This window comes from Budorcas taxicolor, chromosome 6, assembly GCF_023091745.1.
Source record: "Budorcas taxicolor isolate Tak-1 chromosome 6, Takin1.1, whole genome shotgun sequence".
Lineage (NCBI taxonomy): Eukaryota > Metazoa > Chordata > Mammalia > Artiodactyla > Bovidae > Budorcas > Budorcas taxicolor.
In genome coordinates, this window is record NC_068915.1 from 110,379,357 (window position 1) to 110,400,275 (window position 20,919).

Below are 20,919 nucleotides of genomic sequence, written 5' to 3' on the forward strand. Positions count from 1 at the left end.
CTCCAAACAGGGGACAGAGCTCTGGTTTGACCACCAGGAAGTCCTTTGGTTCCATTCCATCCCCTCACCACCCACATGGTCCTAGTTTAGACTTGTTACCCTCGATTTGATCTCCTCCCTCTGTAAACCAAAGGGGCTTGGTGGCCTGGTCTCCAAGAACAATCTCTAAAGAGGTTTGTGAGAAAACACTCCCCACTCACCCTGAAGACTTGTCAAAGGTGCCCCCGGGTTTTCCCCCAGCAAGAAACGTGAGACACCATTTCACTTGAATTTTACATTGTAGAGCAAATATCGTCTGGACTCTGCTGTTTCTCAAGTGCGATTCGGGGAGTGAGCCAACGGAGAGAGGAGGAGATTTGTTTTTGTTTGTGAGATTCACAAACCCTTCTTTCAGGCTCAGTCAAACCATTGGGAGGTCTGTGTAGGCCGCAGCATCTCCGTGTTGCGTGGGGCTGGCTGGTCTCTCTCTCCCCCTGCCTCTGCTCAAAGTCTGGGAAGATGCTTTGGAAATAAACCAGGAAATTACTTATCAATCTAAAGCCCCAAAGAGCTATGCGTCCTCCTCACTGCCAACGGGAAGAGGATTTCACGGGAAAGCTCCGCATCTGTGTGCAGTAGAGTTCAAAGACGCCAGCTGCCGGAAGGTCTTGCGAGGGATGTAAGTACAGCGTCCGCTCTTGCGATTCAAATGAACAACTGTAGGCATTTTTTCTCCCAGAGATGAGTCTTTTTTGGCTCGGACGGGTGTTTCTCTTTCTCTGCTCTACTCTGAGGGTGAGAGGGTGTTTACTGACCCGGACTTACTCAATGACACATCTCCTCTGAGGGGTGTTCCTGCGGAACCGAAGAAAGCAAGCAAAAGTCGTCAGAATCGGCTTTGCTGGCTTCATTTTGCAAAAAACCCTGACTGGGTAGACATCCTCCCTCGTGGTTATAGATCCATAAACAAGAGGAGTGTGAGCTGCATGTGTGCACTTGTGGAACGAACGGAAGGGGCTCCATTGCCTCCCCCGAAACACAAAATTGTCACCGCCTCTGAGCCTAAATAATTTGAGTGAAAGGCGCTCCATTTGTGTTGTAGGCTTTTGAGTACAGGAGAAAGAAAATGTTAGCCCTTTTATTCTCCTGTGGAGATTGCCTTGTGGCAGTATAAACTGTGTGCTCAATTTATGTTTGCAGACAAATGCTATACCACTGCGCTTATACCCTCCTCAATTTATTTTGGGCTAAGGGTACTGATTTATTTACTTTTATTTGTGTATTTACTTGTATTACTTTTATTTTATTACTAAAATAAATAATAAATGCATTATTATTTATTTTATTAAATAAATGTGCCTGTGCCTGCACGCGGCTGTAAGGGAGATAATACATTCATCACAATATACGAATGTAAATATCTAGATTGTGTTAGTAAAACTATGGGTTTGTATAAATGTAATTGCATGAATGGATCACGTAGTTTCATAAATAACACATGGCTTTCAGTCAGACTGTGGTTAAGATCTGAGAAATCATTGACAGAATGTAGTTCTTTTACAAGAAATAGCTCTGTTCTGATGGGCCTTTTTCCATGAGTTCCCACAGCTTTCCCCGGGACCTCATGTCCTTTTCCAGGGTCCCTCATCAAGAACCCCATGGCTGCGGGAACATATGTGGTGCAGGGAGTCATGAGATGGACGGCTGCACGCTTGGAATGTGAAAGGAAATTCTTCAAATATGGGGAACCGTGTACTGAGCCTTTGCCATGCATTTGGCACGCTGCTTGCCATGTGTCTCATGGTCTGCGGAGCAGGTGGCTCTGGTGAAAAGCGGTGTGTTTGGAACCAGAGCACTTGGCAGCTTGTCCCCAGTTAGCCTCTGTGTGACCCACTGTCAGTTATCTAACTCGTCTGTGCCTCAATGTCCTGTCCATAAAATAAAGGTAATGACAGTGGAGAACCCAAGTTTGATACTTGGATCAAAGGAAGATCCCCTGGAGAAGGGAATGGCAACTCACCCCCGTATTCTTGCTTGGAAAGTTCCATTGACGGGAGAGCCTGGCAGGCAATGGTCCATGGGGTCGCAAAGAGTCAGGCATGACTGAGTGACTAACCTTAATTGATTGATTAATTAGCAGCATACGGAGAAGGCAATGACAACCCACTCCAGTACTCTTGCCTGGAAAATCCCATGGATGGAGGAGCCTGGTAGGCCGCAGTCCATGGGGTCGCTAAGAGTCGGGCATGACAGCGACTTCACTTCACTTTCACTTTCACTATTCATGTGAAGCTTGAGAATGAATGGAAGTAATGTTTTCGTCTCTGTCATACACGAGCTACTGTTTTGTTGTTGTTCAGTCGCTCAGTTGTGTCCAAATCTTTGTGACCCCATGGACTATAGCCCACCAGGCTCCTCTGTCCATGGGATTCTACAGGCAAGGATACTGGGGTAGATAGATCCCTTCTCCAGGGGATCTTCCCAACCCAGGGATGGAACCCAGGTCTCCTGAGTTGCAGGCAGATGCTTTACCAGCTGAGCCACCAGGGAAGCCCAGTGAAAGATGGTGATGGTTATCCTCTAGAAGGCTCTCCCTGTATGCCTATTAACTAAGGCAGGTCCCCAGGTCCCTGCATTAATAGTTCTTCGGAGGGTTTGGATGCATCCAAGCTGAGCAGTTGCTGTCCTCAACATGTTTTGTAAACTGGACAACAATGGATCACCACATCTCATACAAACTTCACCTGAAGGAGGTGAAAAGTTCTGTTAAGGACAAGAGAGCTCTTTTCCCCATTCAAATTTATGGATTACCCTGTGGTCAGAATCAATGTTATTTCAGAGTTATTTACTGCCTCGTTTCTATCCCAGTGTTTTCCTCATGTCTTGGCACACGTCACCTTCTAAGCCGTGACCATCTGAACTGCTTGTCATCAACCCCTCTGATTGCATCAGTCTCTGATGATTAGCAGAAGATACATTTCTTTCCCTTTGGAGGCTTTTTGTCACAAGTCAGTACAACTTGGTGGAATTCACCACCATATTCAAGTAGCATGAGCTGTGTCCATAATATGAGAAAATGATTCAATCAGCTTTACACAGAGAGCCAGCAACATGGAACGTTTACTGTGCTGAATAAAGTATCATCAGATCGATTCCTCTGGAGACTAAGGCAGCACAGAAAGACACAAGCAACAACAGGGGGATGTCATAACCCAGTCTGGGAGCTTCCGATGCCTCAGAAAGAGGCCGCAGAGGGCATGGGAGAATAGGAACCACTGAAGGTTGAAAATAATTTCTGGTGATGGCAAACTTCAGGGTGTGAAGCGACGTATCTCTGTCCTTGTATTCTGGCTTCACCACTTTTTAACTCCAAGACTCGCTGGTGTGTCATCTCTCAAGAGTGTGCAACAGACATAAACATCTCAGCATAGAACCCAGCATAGTAGGTGCTCAACGAACAGGGGTTCCTTTCCTCTCCATTGTGGTCCATTCAAGCCGCAATTATTTATTGAGCACTTCAGTTCAGTTCAGTTAAGTCGCTCAGTCGTGTCCGACTCTTTGAGATTCCATGAACCGCAGCACGCCGGGCCTCCTTGTCCATCACCAACTCCCGGAGTCTACCCAAACTTCTGCCCATTGGGTCAGTGATGCCATCAACCATCTTATCCTCTGTCATCCCCTTCTCCTCCTGCCCTCAATCTTTCCCAGCATCAGGGTCTTTTCCAGTGAGTCAGCTCTTTGCATCAGGTGGCCAAAGTATTGGAGTTTCAGCTTCAACATCAGTCCTTCCAATGAACACCCAGGACTGATGTCCTTTAGGATGGACTGGTTGGATCTCCAATTGAGCACTTACTATGTGCCAAGTATTATCGTAGATAGAACAGTAAACAAGAGCCTAAGCCTATGCCTCTGTATCTTTAGACCAGGAGACGACAGAATTACAAATCATAATGTAATTTGGGAAACTGAAAAGTGCTATGAAAAAAATAAAATCTGATTATGAGACAGAGTGACTAGCAAGGGCAGAAATGGGGCTATTTCTTCACCTAAGGTGGTCAGGCATTGCCTCACTGAGGAAGTGGTAGTTAGCACAGTCTGGAATCATAAGGAAAACACCAAAGCCATGTTAGGCCACTAACTCACCACGTGACACCAGACAAGTCACTGAAACTTGTTAGGTCTGGGCTTCATGACCTACAAACTGCAGAGCTGGAGGAAACCTAGTTAGTCCTGAAAGTCTGTTTAGTCGTTTCCTTTGCCTGTCTTGGGATCCTATGCCATGAGTAATTGTATGGGGGAAAAAAAGTCATTGAACTAAACTATACTACAGTTATTTCATTCTTTCATTCCATCTCCTGGGGGTTTTTTCAAAAAGTTTTTCCTAACATAGATAAATGAGTAGGTCCTCAATGAATGAAGATTAATTAATGATTCTTTTCATAAAGCTCAAATCATCACAATTCCTAGGGATTACATTGCTGGAAAAGACAAGAACCACCGTATGGCAGATTTTTAGGGATGAATTGTGTAGCTTCCCAGTGACTTCATGTGTGGCTTCAAGTCTGAAATCGCACATATGTCAGTGCAGCCAAGACGCGAAGCTGCCAGAAGTTGGTTGATCCAGCGCTCTACTAGCCAAGAGTCATGTGCATGGCTTTAAAAAACAATGCCTGGTCTGAAACATTTCCTTTCTTAAAATGGTGCAGCAGACCTCCTGTGGGGCTGAGACGGCATCCATCCAAAGCGAAGGTCACAGTGCAGATAACCTGTACCCGAGGAGTCATTGTCTCTAAATTCGCCAAATATTTGTGGCCAGAGTATTCTTGGCTGTAGTGATCCAGATGACTGTCTCATTACTCCACTTTACTGTGAGCACCACAGGATAAACCCCAACATGGGTCAACGGCTTAGAACGAGAGTTTTGTGTTCATAGCTAAAATGTACAGGTCAATATTTTCGATTCTCAAACGCTGATATTTGGCGCTCAATTTATAAAATTGTGATCTGTCCAAATTGCAAACACATTTTTAAAAGTTGTTTTGAAGACACGGTCCAATATTAGAAAATCCAGAGTTAGAATCAAAAAGCTGAAGTATTAGAGCAAAGAGGATGAGCCTGGGACATTGGAGTTAATTAACCGGTAGAGAGAGAGAAAGTCGCTCAGTCGTGTCCAACTCTTTGCGACCCCATGGACTATACAGTCCATGGAATTCTCCAGGCCAGAGTACTGGAGTGGGTAGCCTTTCCCTTCTCCAAAGGATCTTCCCAACTCAGGCAGCGAACCCACGTCTCCTGCATTGCAGGCAGATTCTTTACCAGCTGAGCCACAGGGAAGCCCTTGTAGCAGAGAGAGTTGCGGGCAACTTTGTGATGTTCCTTGAAGCTCTAAAATGATCATAAGCAGGGAACTGCTGTCCAGTAGGGAGAGCAATGGGGTGGGGAACTGCTACTGTGCACTTCCTTTTCTCAAATTAATTTTTATTGCAGTGTAGTTATTTTACAATGCTGTGTTAATATCTGCTGTGCAGCAACGTGAATCAGCTATACTTGTACATATATCCCCTCTTTTTCGGATTTCTTTCTCATTTAGGTCTCCATGGAGCACTGAGTAGAGTTCCCTGAGCTATAAAGTAGGTTCTCGTTAGTTATCTATTTTACGTTGTTGTTTAGTCACTAAGTTTTATCTGACTCTTTTGTGACCCTATGAACTATAGCCTGCCAGGCTCCTCTGTCCATGGGATTTCCCAGGCAAGAATACTGGAGTGGGTTGCCATTTCCTTCTTTAGAGGGGCTTTCTGACACAGGGATCAAACTGGCATCTCTACCTTGACAGATGGGCTCCTTACCACTGAGCAACCAGGGAAACCCTATCTATTTTATACATATTAAAAATGTCAATAGTGTATAAGGGGCTTCCCAGGTGGTGCTAGTGATAAAGAATCCACCTGCCAATGGCAGAGATGCAAGAGACAAGGGTTTGATCCCTGGGTCGGGAAAATCCTCTGGAGTAGGGAAATGGCATTCCACTCATAGTCTTGCTGGGAAGATTCCATGGGCAAAGGAGCCTGGCAGACTACAGTTCATGGAGTTGCAAAAAGTCAGACAACTGATTGACTGAGCACACATGCACGCACGCACACACACACGCACCCACACAATTGTGTATATGTGTCAATGCCAATCTCCTACGTCATCCCACCCTCCCTTCACCTCCTTGTGCACTTATGTTTAATGCAAATGATATTTCAGCCTTTTACGTACATTAGCTCCTTGCCACGATCCTACCGTAGTGTGGCTTTGTCTCTGCTTACTTTACAGATGAGACTCTGAGACACAGCGTAGTTGAGTAACAGTAGTTAAGTTCATCAGCCAGTAAATGGTGGAACTACGACTTGAATCTAGGGCTGCCTTAGTCCGCAGCCAATCAGCATGCCACTTGACTACTCTGCTTCAGAAAGATAAAGGACTTTTTAATTCCCACATGCACTACACCTCCTATTTAAGTTAAAAACAGAATTTACTGCAAGTTTTTAAACGTTGAAATGGCCTCCTGAGGGAAGAGGCAGAGGATTTGTCTTCTTTGGAGGTCTATTAAAACCAAATCAGTTAGCATATACATCTGGTATGACTCCAGTGTGGTCCTTTCCCAAGGTGAAAAGATAACAAAATGATTTCCCAAGTTTCCTTCTCGTTTTCCCATCCGAAGATGAACTCTATCACTTCAAGGCAGAAATGGGGGTGACGGGTTTAGTCCCCACTTCCTACTCTCCCTCTCCTGCTCCATGCCAATGGCTTTGGCTAAAGGGATGGCTAGACTTTCTGGAAGAACTGTAGCCACTCAGTCACTGCTAGTCCTTTTCCCACAATTAGGGACAGATCTCAGCTCTCTCCTACTTTGTGCCCAACTAAATGAACACCATTCCAATGAATCTATTACCTAATTTGAGCCTGTGCTTCCAATGCTTCAGAACTATAAATCAGGACCAAAGTTGGAACATTGTTGGAAAGCAAGACTGTCTTTTAAAATTCTAGCTATTATGTATATCGGGTAGAATTGCATTTGTGAGTATTATAAAACCCAGTTTCTTTCACATGGAAGAGGTTTGTTTTTCTCACATAAGAAGAAGCTGAGAAGTAGGGGATCAAAAGATGGTGTAACATTCACTCATCACCAAGAAACCAGGATCCTTTTATATTCCTGTTTCATCAGTGTGAGCAGGTGGCTTTCATCCTCCTGAGAGCAAGATGGCTGCTGCAGCTCCACGCATTGAGTGCATATCCCAGACAAGAAAGCAAAAACCTTCTTGTCAAACTTTGGCTTTTATTTGGGAAGGAAAACCCTCTTCTGGGACTTTAGTACTGTTTCCAGTCTTCCATGTAGAAAAAAGGCAGGGGAGAAGTGGATTAGGATGGCTTGCAAGTGAGCCAACCTAGAGTATTTGTCAAAATATGCTATAACTATGTTTGTAATTTGATACTACATTACATAAAAAATTTTAGCTGCATCTATTTTAGTACTCCATTAGAAGCATGAAAATAGTTTTTGAAAAAAAGTGGTAAGAAGTAGGTGGGGACAGCATTCTATCTGAAGTACTACCAAGTAATGGAAAGAAGTGGGTTGGATGTCAGACCAAAGTGTGAATCCCAGCTCAATAAATAGTTAGATGTGGAATGTCTCTGGACCTCAATTTCTTTTATTCAAAATAAGAGTAATAATAGCTACCCATAGGATTGAATTAGAATTAAATTAAATAATATATTAAGAGTCTGACAGGTAATTGACATTCAAGAAATAGTCGTTCTCTTCTCTTTTGCTTTGCACCATTTATTCTGCAAGTGCAAAAACCTTTATAAAACCCAACTCAGCCAAGAGCTGACAGTTGAAGGCTCAACCCTTTGATTGCAAGAAATTAGAACAAAGCCGCTGAATGGTGTGTAGGCTTTCTCGATCAACACACGCCAAGATTCTTTCATTTTGGGCTTCATCACATTATCTTAGCAAACCAGACAAAAATGTCTAAGCAATTTTGTTTTTCAAGCTGCTTCGTTTGCTTCAAAGTGCCATCTGCTTGTGACATGTTACAAAACCGAGTCAATAGAGCCATTTGGTGACCTTTTAAAAAGTGACTTCAGTGTTTGTTACCCAGGGATATGGTTCCTAGAATTTGTGCAGTTTGTTCTATGTTGTTGAGATGTGAACTAAAACCTTCACAGAGACGTTCAGCTGTTTCAATACATTATCTTCATCTTACCCCAGGAAGCCAGGTTTTACATTGACTTTCTTTCCGTTTTAATTATCTGCCCATGCCACTCCAACCTTTCCAGTCAAAGATGGATGATTAGAGCTTATCACCGCATAGTCACCGCTGTGAAATTAAAACGAGGAAACGAAACAAACCGAAAAGAGCTCACAGATTTGCAGAGCCAGAGTCTAGCCATCAGCCAAAGTCTGATTTCTGCACTATTTTAAGGCAGGGAAAAATGAGAGAATGCAATTTAAAGCCACAGGTTCTTGTTCACATATGAATTCTGTGACTTTTAACAATCTATTTAAACTTATTTTTTGGATTCTTAGCTGGAAAAACAAAAAAGTGAACATGCTTGCCCCTCCTATCTCACCTGTTGATAAGATCAACTAGCAACGTGCTAGCTGTTATTTAGTCGCTCAGTTGTGTCCTACTCTGTGACCTCATGGACTGTAGACCACCAGGCTCCTCTGTCCATGGAATTTCCCAGGTGAGAGTACTGGAGAGGGTTGCCATTTCCTTCTCCAGGTGATCTTCCTGACTCAGGGATCAAATCCACATCTCCTGCATTGCAGGCAGATTCTTTAGCATCTGAGCCACCAGCGAGACAACGATGTCCACACGTTGGGTCGCCTGGCCCCATAGTAGCTGTGCTTATACTCGAAGACTCCAGTCTTTACTGGAAATGTCCTCCTGAAAAGTTTTCCTGGAAACACTCCTTTCAAACCCTCCTGACACTGATTACTCAGTCCATAGAGCCTCAAAATCAGAACAGAAACCATGGAGACCCTCCACTGTCCTTATATGTTCCTTGCCCTATTTAGATATTTCTGCAGACACCTCCCCCAAGCCTCTCACCCTTAATTAGGTCAGTCTCTAATTTCTAGCTGGTCTTGGCTAGAACACTCTAGAAACCAAGGAGATCTGGGAAATTTTTCACAAGGTTTGGGCCTTCACTTTGATGTAGTTAGGAAATAGTCATTACCACCTACTCCCAAGCACAGGACGGCTGGACGTACATAGATGCTTTTAGGGAGTAACCTCTGAAAAGTAGGTTTGCCCCCTTCACCCCTTCTGGTATAGTTCAGTCGCTAAGTCATCTCCTCTTGGGGTCTACAATATGCCATTAACCAACAAATTTTGTTTTCCTTAGAAGAACAGAGAGGCATGGTGATTAGAGGTGGGTCACGGGAGCCAGGTCAAGGTTATTTCAAGGGCAGAAAGAGACTTGTACCTTAGTACAGGCTGAGAGCAACCAGCCAGTGGTGGAGGTTGAAGATACAAGAGAATGAGAGAAGGTCATCCAGGTGAAGTGAGAGGTGGGTTCAAACAACCACCCCTGAAAGGCTTTGCTGTTGCCGTTGTTCAGTCACTAAGCTGTGTCTGACTCTTTGCAACCCAATGGACTATAGTATGCTAGGCTTCCCTGTCCTTCACTATGTCCAAGAGTTTGCTCAGATTTATGTCCACTGAGTCGGTGATGCCATCCAACCCTCTCATCCTCTGCCACCCTCTTCTCTCCCTGCCTTCAATCTTTTCCAGAGTCAGGGTCTTTTCCAGTGAGTCGGCTGTTTGCATCAGGTGGCCAAGTAGTGGAGCTTCAGCTTCTGCATCAGTCCTTCCAATAGATATTCAGGGTTGATTTCCTTTAGGATTAACTGGGAAAGGCTTGGGCTTGAACAATCATGAGTCCTGAGTCACACCTGTGTCCACTGAGACAGGCAGGAAGCAAGAGAGGATAGATGGGAATGTGAATAAATTAGGAAGGTCCTCTGTGTGTGTGTGTGTGTGTGTGTGTGCGCGCGCGCGCGTGCATGCACGTAGTCTCATCAGTCGTGTCTGACTCTTTGTGACCCCATGGACTGTAGACCACCAAGCTTCTCTGTGCATGGGATTTTCCCAGCAAGAATACTGGAGTGGGTTGCCATGTCCTTCTCCAGGGGATCTTCCTGACTCAAGGATCAAACCTTGGTCTCCTGCATTGCAGGTAGATTCTTTACCACTGAGCCACCAGGGAAGCCCAAATTAGGAGGGAAATTGAAGGAATCATGATGATACTCTTTGTTCTTCTCTAGAAGGTTGGAACTGGGACCATTGCTTAAGATCAGGACAGTGAGCTAGTTAAGTGTGTATTGCAAGCATCCAGACAAATTATTGTAAGAAAGCAAATAAGTACGAGAAAGAAATTATAGTCCCTTCTTTCCCCTTGGCAGGTTGAAATCGATAGCAAATGTTTGTCTACAAAAGGCCTCGTATAAAAATAGCCACCACGACACCATCCATATATTCTGCATTTTAAGTGAAACACATGAACCTTCCCTAAACTTTTAAACTAGGAACTATAAAGACCTCTCTAAACTCATCTCAGTTTTAGAAAGAACTTGGACCAAGAGCAGCTTGTGTCAGAGAGGCCCTGTGACCACACGTATTCTCTCTCCGTGACCCGCGAGTCTGGAGAATGTTCTGGAACTTCTCCAGCAAAGAGGTGCGTGCAGGAGAAGACGTGCTCTCTTGAAGCTTTGGATTTTAGTGCTGTGGAAATTGCTGCCGACATGACAAACGAGAGGGGGATAATTTAAAACACGGGCTGTTCGCCTGTTTAGCCTTTGAAGATCTTAATCAGCATCAGCTTTCCCGAGCCAGATCAGGTTCTTTGCTCCCAAACGTTTCAGATTTAGACTGTCTCCCTTGGATTATTTAAAATCGTAAGGGTTAGTTAGGGGAAGTTTTGTGCTCAGACTTGAGGGGCAGCTGGTGGAAGAAATGGAGCAGGCGGTGGCCTCTGCTGGGAGCTCTGGCTTCTCCTTTCCTGACCCGCCCTCCCCTCACCCACATTATGATGGGAAGAGCACAGACAAGACAGAACCAGGTCTAGACTCAGCCAGGGTTTCAGAAATCCCAGGAGAATTCTCTCGTGAGGACAAGGGAAGGAGTTTCGGGTTTCTTGAGCAGTGATTTCATCAGCCTCTCTCTTTGTCTCTCTGTCCCTCCGTCTCAGTCTCCTTCTCTCTCCCCTCCCCCCCTCTTTTTCCCTTTCTCTATTCCCCTCTCTTTCATCTCTTTTTACAATTTCTGTTTAATTTGTTTTTGGCTGTGCTGGGTCTTTGTGCCGTGATGGTTTCCTCCAGTGCGCAGGCATCTCATTATGGCGGCCTCTCTTGTTGCGGAAACACGGCCTCGCCGGGCCCTCCAGCTTCAGTAGCTGAGGCTCACAGGCTCAGCAGTTGCGTTCCCCCAGGCTCCAGAGCACAGGCTCAGTAGTTGTGAGGCATGGGCTTAGTTGCTCTGTGGCAAGGAGAATCTTCCTGAATCAGAGTTTGAACCCACGTCCCCTGTATTGGCAAGTGGACCCTCCACCCTCCCATCACTGAGCCACCAGAGGAGCCCCTCTTTCATCTCATGTAACTAATTACTGATCTCTCTGGCTTGCCTGTTAGCTTCTGTGGTAGCTCATATGGTAAAGAATCTACCCACAATGCAGGAGACCCGGGTTCAATCCCTGGGTCAGGAAGATCCCCTGGAAAAGGCAATGGCCACCCACTCCAGCATTCTTGCCTGGGAAATCCCATGGACAGAGGGGCCTGGTGGGCTACAGTCCATGGGGCTGCAAAGAGTCAGACCCAACTGAGCAGCTGACACTTGGCTTTGCCTGTTAGGACTTTTGGTTACCACAAAACCACTGGAGTCATAGGGAAACAGGATTAAGAATCTATAAAGGGCTGGCACTATTCTAGGCACTTGGGACAGACCTGTGATGAAAACAAACTCCCTCCTGGCAGAGCCCATTTGAAGGATAGACAAAGAAAACACAGAGGGGTGTGTGTGTGTGTGTGTGTGTGTGTGTGTGTGTGTGTGTGTGTGTGCCCCAAGTGATGGGGACCATGAAGAAGAAAGTGAAGCAAGAGGGGGCAGGTGTGCTGTTTAGACAGATGGGTCAGAGAAGCTGGGGTCATGGAAAGCCACCATCTGAGCTGAGACTTGAAGGCAGAGGAATGAGCCCACCAGCACCTGGGCTGGGCTGTAATGAGCAGGAGAGGAGGCAGGACTGATGATGCTTGGCTTGTTGCAGGAACATGAGGATGCCAGGTGACTGGAAAGAAGCACATGAGGTGGACACGTGAGGTCAGAAGGGAGTGGAGGTTCAGAGCATCTCAGACCTAGGGCTTTGAGCTTCATCCTGAGGGATGCTCGAAGCTCTTCCCGGGTTGTGAACAGGAGAGTGCTGACAGGTTCAGACTTAAGTTCCAAGACCACTAGGACCTTTGTTCTGAAAATGGACTGTCGGGTGGCCAGGCTAGAGAGATGACGTCATCCTTGCTCTGGCACTCAGTAGACTTGCCAGGACGCTTGTGGTTTCAATGCCAATCGCAGGCTCCCTTGACAAACAATTCACAATAAAGTGGACATACACTGAAAGTCTGACAAACTTTACCTTACAGATTACATCTTACGTTAAGCTGTTCTGCCTAAGGACTGGAGAAGGAAATGGCAACCCACTCCAGTGTTCTTCCCTGGAGAATCCCAGGGAAGGCAGAGCCTCGTGGGCTGGTGTCTACAGGGTTGCTCAGAGTCGGACACGACTGAAGTGACTTAGCAGCAGCCTAAGGACAGACAGACCCCATCATAAGCCCAATCATAAAATGTAATGAAGTTGACTAAGGACATTCTATTTGTGGCATTTTATTTCACCAGCCAAAAAGCTTGAATACCAGACTGTTATGTTCAAACCCAGACCTAGAAGCCAAAGGAAAAAGCTGTCTGTTTGTTTTTGTTTTCCCTGGACCTGCCTTTGCTGGCAATGGGAGTAATATCTGCAGAGAGCACGAACCGTGCCTGAGTCCCAGCCAAACCCACCAGGGTTCTGGGGTCCTTCTTCCGTGTTTGTGACCCAAGCACCAGCTCTAACAAAATCTTCCTTTGCTTGGCCTGTCTCTTTCCCTTGAGACTCCTCCAGGGCCCATGTGGAGGGAGGCTGACTACAGAAACTGTATAATTAAAGACTTAGATGTGTGTAAGCACTCGTGGGTCCCCATTAAATAGTGTTTATCAACACTGCTAGCTTTTTTAAAATTAACTTTCATTGGAAAGACTGATGCTGAAGCTGAAGCTCCAATACTTTGGCCACTTGATGCAAAGAACTGATTCACTGGAATGGAGTGATACTGGGAAAGATGGAAGCCAAAAGGAGAAGAGGGTGGCAGAGGATGAGATGGTTGGATGGCATCGCTGACTCAATGGACATGAATTTGAGCAAACTATGGAAGGTAATGAAGGACAGGGAAGCCTGGCATGCTGCAGTCCATGGGGTCATAAAGAGCCAGGCAGAATTTAGCGACTGAACAGCAATGGTTGCTTTATGGGGTGGTGTTAACTTCTTCTGTACAGCAAAGTGAATCAGCTCTATGTAGACATATAGCCCCTCTTTTTAGATTCCTTTCCATGTAGGTCACCACAGAGCATTAAGTAAAGGTCCCTGTGTTGTACAGTAAGTTCTTGTTAATTATCTATTTTATGCATAGTATCAATAGTGCTAGCTTGAATTATTTCATCAACCTATACACATCCGTAAAACTCACCAGATATTGTTCTAAATGCTCTGTACTCAGCAACCAAAAGCATGAATGAAAATACCTACCCTCAAGCATCTTACATCTTATGAGGAGAAAAGGTGATACAAAAATAAATAAGTAATCATGCAGTGTCAATGCAAAAAATGAACAATCTAAGAGTTGCAAGTTACATTTTATTCAGAGAACTTGCTAAGGACTATAGCCCAAGAGACAAACTCTCAGATAATTCTGAGGAACTGTTCAAAGAGGGAAAGAGGGAGCCAGGATATATAGGAGTTTTTGCTGTAATCAAACATCAAAAGATTACTGCTAATCACAAACAAACAACTTAATGACTTTACTGCTCTCCTATTTACTGGAAGATGCAAGTGTCTGTCCTCATTGAAACCAGTTCTGAGCTACGCATCTTAACTGTCTAGGGCCAGCGGCCTGTTTTTCTCCATGCTGAATCCTCTCAGGGTGTGCCGTCTGCGGTGGCTGCAGTGGCTGAGAGCTTATTGACCACAACATCCTCTGCTTACAGGAATGGCAGGCAACCTTCTTTGTTTACTGAAGTGGCAGGCCACATTTTTTTGTCCACAATAGCATGTTAGATGATGACACATGTGATGGAGAAAACAAAGTTTAAAAGGGTGTGGAATAGTTGGATTTGCAATTTTTAGAATAATGGTCCAGAGAGGCTTCATTGACCAACTGCAGCTTGAGAGCAGATCGTTAAAAAGTGGTAGAAAATGATGATACAAGTGCAGATACAGGTGTAGACGTCAATGTAAGCGTTGGTGTAGGTGTTGGTATAGATGGAGTTACAGGTAAGTACAGATGATAAACGTAGAGAATAAATGTAAACAACTAATAAACAGAAACCTCAATTAAATAAAATTAGACTAGAAGGGGAAGCTCTCATGCCCTGCGATCAAAGATTCCTCTTCCTTCCTGGCAAGGGCTCAGCCAGTTAAAAGCCACTGACTCTTTACCAGAGCCCTCCCAACTTCCTCTTCCTCTGACCTGTAGACTCATACAGAGGGAAGTCAGAAAGAGAAAAGCAAATATCGTATATTAACACATATATGTGGAATCTAGAAAAATGGTACAGATGAACCTATTCACAGAGCAGGAATAGAGACACAAACATAGAGAACAAACATTTGGGCATCAAAGAGGGACAGGGAGGTGGGATGAGTTGGGAGATTGGGATTGGCCTATATACACTGCTATGTATAGAACAGACAACTAATGAGCACCTACTCAATGTCCTGGGCTGACCTAAATGGGAAAGAAAATTTTAAAACAGGGGATATATGTATACAAACAGCTGACTCACTTTGCCACAGAGTAGAAACTAATACAACATTATAAAGCAACCATACTCCAATAAAATTTTTTAAAAAGAAGAAAAAATGTCTTTCCTCGCTGTACAGGGGCTTGCACACAGCTCAGTGTGGTTTTGCAGAGCACAGATTGCAATTCTCTGTTGATCCTGAATAAACCTTAGCTACTAAACAACAACAATAACATAACAGAAGATACCTTTATGGGTCTCATCACTTAGGAAATCCCAAGAGTTTTAGAAGCTCTGTGTCAGAACCTAATGGAAGACCAAATATACATATATCACAATATCACAATGACATAGAAATAGAGATGCAATAGAGATAGAGACAGAGACACACATCTGAGGGGAGTCTTTCCAGGCAGGAAGAAGAATGTAAGCAATCTTTCTGTGACAGGAATATGCTTCAGGAGCAGCACAGAGGCAGTATGGCTGGAACCGCAATGAGTGAAGCAGAGAGAAGCACACTATGAGGTAACGTGGTGGAGAAGGGCAGACCTGTGGTTCATTCTAGGCCTTTCATTTCAATCTGGGAATCATAACAATATTTCTCTGTGAGTGGCTTCCCACTCACACAGCAAGAAGTGAAGCGAAGTCGCTCAGTCGTGTCTGACTCTTTGCAACCCCATGGACTGTAGCCTACAAGGCTCCTTGGTCTATGGGATTTTCTAGGCAAGAGTACTGGAGTGGGTTGCCATTCCCTTCTCCAGGAGATCTTCCTGACCCAGGGATAGAACCCGGGTCTCCCTCATTGTAGCCAGATGCTTTACTGTCTTAGCTACCAGGGAAGCGCAGGAGCAAGAAGTCCAGATCAATCACTAATTCAGGCAGGAGAATCTGTTGATAAGGGCAAAGGTGGCAGCCATAGAGATGCTGAGCAGTGGTGAGATGCTTGAGATAACATTAAGGAGACTCAGAAGGATTCATGGGTAAGAAGAGCATCAAAGGGTCTCCAAGCTATTTGGCCTGGACATCTGAGTTTGTTATCAACCAGGGATCTGGAGAAGCAACAACAGTTGGGGAAGCAGACATCAGGAGCTCCTTGTTGCACACGTTAGGGTCATGGAATCTATTAGACACACACGTGTAGATGTCTAGGGGTGATTGGATGTGAGTCCAGAGTTCAGGAGGAAGCTCTGAATTGGAATTAGACATTTCAAGTCATGTGACTGGATGGGCTCACCAAGCGAGAGAATGTCGATAGAGAAGAGAAGGGATCTGAGGACTGAGTGTGGGTTTCCACATTTATGGGTTAGGAGGAGTAGCAAACCCAGGAAGGGAGGCAATGAAAAACAAAGGGCAAGAGGAAAACAAAGGGACAGTGGCTCCTCAGGACGAGTGAGGAAAGAAAGGAAGAGCAGTAAGTCAAGCACCGAAAGGACTGAGAAGGGACCACTGATTTAGACACGTGGGATTGCTGATGACCTTGACAAAGGTGATTCCAGAAAAGTGGTGGGCTGAAGCCAGGCGGGGTAGGTTTGGGAGAGACTGTGAGGGCTGAAATTGCAGATAGGCGTAGAGATCATTTGGAAGGAATGATGCTAAAGCTGAAACTCCACTACTTTGGCCACCTCATGCAAAGAGTTGACTCATTGGAAAAGACTTTGATGCTGGGAGGGATTGGGGGCAGGAGGAGAAGGGGACGACCAAGGATGAAAAGGCTGGATGGCATCACTGACTCGATGGACGTGAGTCTGAGTGAACTCCGGGATTTGGTGATGGACAGGGAGGCCTGGCGTGCTGTGAAGAGTCGGACACGACTGAGCAGCTGAACTGAACTGAACTGAACTGAACAATAAAGAAAACCAATGAAATGGGGCAGTGACTGGAGGGGAAATGTCTGAAGAAGCTAACACATGAGTAATGTACCTAGTATATAGAGTAATATATATTACTACATATATAAAATTTACTTTATATATTTCTATACATTATTGTATGATTATATATGTATATATAACCACCCAGATAATTTCTATTTCTATACAATGTATGTTGTGTATTTATTACACTCCAACAGAAACTCTGAAGCCAGGGTAGGTGATGGATTTTCTAAGTACATACAGAAGCCACTGAGAATTGTAACAGTGATGTTGGAGAGAGTGATGGGGCCAGGAGCCAACATATCCAAAAAGAAGGCATGCAGTATAGATTAGGAGATGTCTGGAGGATGGCATGGACTAATGACATGAGACTCAGTGCTGGAGGGATACTATAAGGCAGGAGAATGAATGATCTGGAAAGAGCAGGAAGGAGCAAAGAGATGACCCACTTCACCTCCAAGCCCAGTGGAATGAGGAGTGAGGTAGGAAGCAGCTACCATTTGAGTGGGTTTCAGGGAGAGCGATGACCTCAGTGGAGACCTGGGCTTTGGTCAGAACAAGGAAGTGAAAGGACATCCACAAAGGAGGAGGAGGATACAGAGGACTTTGCTGGTATGAGTGGAACTTGAGTTCCAAGGGAAACCAGGGAAGGACATCTGGTCTACTCCTGGAAGGAGTGGGAGCTGGGCTGCAGAAGTGAGTGAAGACGCTCAGTCGTGTCCAACTCTTTGTGACCCCATGGACTGTAGCCTACTAGGCTCCTCCATCCATGGGATTTTCCAGGCAATAGTCCTAGAGTGGGTTGCCATTTCCTTCTCCAGGGGGTCTTCCCAACCCAGGGATCAAACCCGGGTCTCCCGCATTGTAGACAGACGCTTTACCATCTGAGCCACCAGGGCTGCAGAAGGGGCCATTAGAATGAGAGTCCGTGGGATGAGTGATGACCTGGGACCAGGAAAGACATGAAGTTGCATAAAGGATGTGATGAGGCTTCCCTGAGGGTCTCAAGGCAGAGTGGTGGTGAGTGAGGCTGGCGAGGAAAGGAGAAGCAAGAACCTTGACAGATTCACAGAGGCTTGGAGCTGAGAGAATGGGAAGCCTTACCTGAAGCACCCAGGAAGTTCTGAGATGCCTTCCTTGCTCCCAACATAGATTTTCATGAACCCTCTAGAGAGGCCCAGCTGCATTGGTAACCCTGGCTGAGATGTGAAAAGGCTGGGGAGGCAGGAAATTGGGCTGATGGGGTCGGCAGAGGCAGGTTATGGAGAACTGTGCATCATGTTGAAAACTTCAGCCTTTATCAAATAGACTTGGTCTTTGTGACGGAACGAGGGCCCTTATGAACATGATGGCTTTATTTCTCCTCCCACATAACTATTTGGGGAGTGAGGGGTTTACCAGTTGTATATGTCAGTGTTCAACCAGAGAAACAGAACCAGTTGGAGGTAATATGTATTAAGAAATGTATTGTGAAACACTGGATTATGTGGTTGGGAAGATTGTCTGGAGAGTCTGAAATCTGTCAGGGAGCTCTCCAGGAAAGGCAGACTAGAATTGTCAGGGATGAGCTGATGCTAAGGTCTGTCTGTGGAATTTCTTCTTTCTCAGGGAAGCCCCAGCTCTGTGCTTAAGACCTTTAAACTGATCGATTCATGCCCACTCAGATTATCTAGGAAACCCTCCCTTACTTGAAGTCAACCAGTTACAGATTCTAATCACATCTACAAAATACCCTCTGTGCAACAGCTAGATGAGTGTTTGGTGAAAAACTGGGAACTGAACTGTAACCAAATTGATATATCAAACTGAGCATGACATCAGCATATTCCTTAAAGTCTATAGATTCATTTTGGGGGTTCCTTCTGTAAACAAGAATTCATGGAACACTATACAAAGAGGGGCAAGATGGTCCACCTTGTACTTCAGAAAAATCAGATCTTTGGGCTTAAGTGGTAAAAATTCTTAGGAAGGAATTTGAGCACACCATACTAAAAATAAAATGTGACTTTCTCCAGTGTAAATCCATGTGAATTATGGTTGATCTCAGAGGGAAATAAAGCAAGTTGGAAAGAACCCCAAAGAAAATTATTCCAAATTTCTCCGGATATTTCAAGAAAGGTCAGATTTGCCCAGTGTGCAAAGATTTTTAAGCAATAGTTCAAAATTCCCATCTGCTGCTAAACTTATGATTAATGAATTGATGGATATTTATGGGCACCTAATCAGTATCAGGCATTCTAATGAAAATAGAGGAAAAATAATTAAATCATAAAATTAAATAATGCCCTGAGAAGCAATTTCTCTGGAAAAGCTATTAGCTTGCACTCTCTCAACTTAAAGTGAGAGAGGACCCAATTCAAATGCTTCAAAGCAAAAAAAAAAAATAATGGGGAGGAGGAATTCACTGATGCATAAGTCTGGGGTAGATGTCCAACTTCAGGTTCGGTTGGATCCAGGTACTCTAAGGAATACAGACTGAACTCCTGTCCTTTCTGCATCTCTTAGTTCTGCTTTTCTCTGAGATGGTTTTGTGGTTGATCAGGTCTCTCGAGTCAGCAACAGTACCAGGCTCACATCTTAGAGCAGTCACCCCAGTGTTGAGTTTCCCTGGACTCATGTAAGTCACTAGCACTTCCCCACCCCCAGGAATGAATCACTGTGACCAGAGCAATGTAATAACCTGGAAAGGCTGGAACATGGGTGGAGAGAGAAAAAGTTCCCCAGTGGAAAATCAAGAGGCCCTTCCAGAAGCAGGAACAGATAGCGGGTAGACAGTAAAAAGCAGGGCTCTCTGTAGGAACATTACAACTCACAGTCCAGAAACCAGTACCAGTCAGAAGAGAGCTGAGAATCCCACTGGGTGTCCTGCCCTAAGGACAGGCTCCTTTGAGGCTCCATTTCCTCATCTCCAAATAAGGGCTCATAACAAACCCTACTGTGTCTCATGGCTACAAGTGTTACTAAAAATCAAGTACAATCTATGCAAATATGCCTTGTAAATCATAAACCATTTGAAAATAAGATATGGAGAGAGCTTTATCCATGTGGTGGGGCTTAAGTTTGTATTGCAAAGGGGACGTGGGAAGAAAAAAAGCTAGCAGGAAAAAGTATCACTATCTGGGCAAAATTACCCACAAGTTGAGAGACTTGTTCTCTTCTATTAACATAGTCAATGCAGGTGATCCTTTACATTCAGAATTTTTATTTGAGAAAACAAATTGAAATAGTGAGAACTGGGCTTCCCAGGTAGTTCAGTGGTAAAGCATCTGCCTGCCAATGCAGGAGACATGGGTTTGATCCCTAAGTCAGAAAGATCCCCAGGAGGAGGAAAAGGCCATCCACTCCTGTATTCTTGCCTGGAAAATTCCATGGTCAGAGGAGCCTGGCAGCCTACAGTCCATGGAGTTGTAAAAGTTTGGACACGACTGAGCACACACACTAGTGAGAACTGTGGATTTGTTCCTTACTAGTGTATGACTTCGGAGAAGGTGATGGCACCCCACTCCAGTACTCTTGCCTGGAAAATCCCATGGGTGGAGGAGCCTGGTGGGCTGCAGTCCATGGGGTCGCAAAGAATCAGACACAACTGAGCGACTTCACTTTTACTTTTCACTTTCATGCATTGGAGAAGGAAACGGCAACCCACTCCAGTGTTCTTGCCTGGAGAATCCCAGGGACGGGGGAGCCTGGTGGGCTGCCGTCCATGGGGTCGCACAGAGTTGGACACAACTGAAGCGACTTAGCAGCAGCAGCAGTGTATGACTTTGGGCAAGTTTTTAATCTCTCACTCTCTCAGTCTTCTCATCTGCAAAATGGGATCATAGTAGTACCTGCCTCATAGGATAACTATAAAGACTGAATGTGCCAATACAGGTAAGGCACTGGGCATACACTCGTGTTCAATCATGTCCGACTCTTTGAGACCCCATGGACTGTAGCCCGACAGGCTCCTCTGCCCATGGGACTTTTCC

General features: G+C 45.0%; 1 protein-coding gene across 2 annotated transcripts in view; it reads left to right on the forward strand.

Moving 5' to 3' along the window:
- The window catches only part of C1QTNF7 (C1q and TNF related 7), a 125,289-nt gene that overhangs the window by 47,075 nt on the left and 57,295 nt on the right, over window positions 1–20,919 (forward strand). The window contains exon 1 of one of the 2 annotated variants that reach the window (XM_052642110.1): window positions 519–658. The exons of the other annotated variant lie outside the window; for it this stretch is intronic. The gene's annotated coding sequence lies outside the window, so the exon portion shown is untranslated. Of the gene's footprint in view, window positions 1–518; window positions 659–20,919 lie in introns of those variants that run through there. 2 annotated transcript variants of the gene reach the window in all.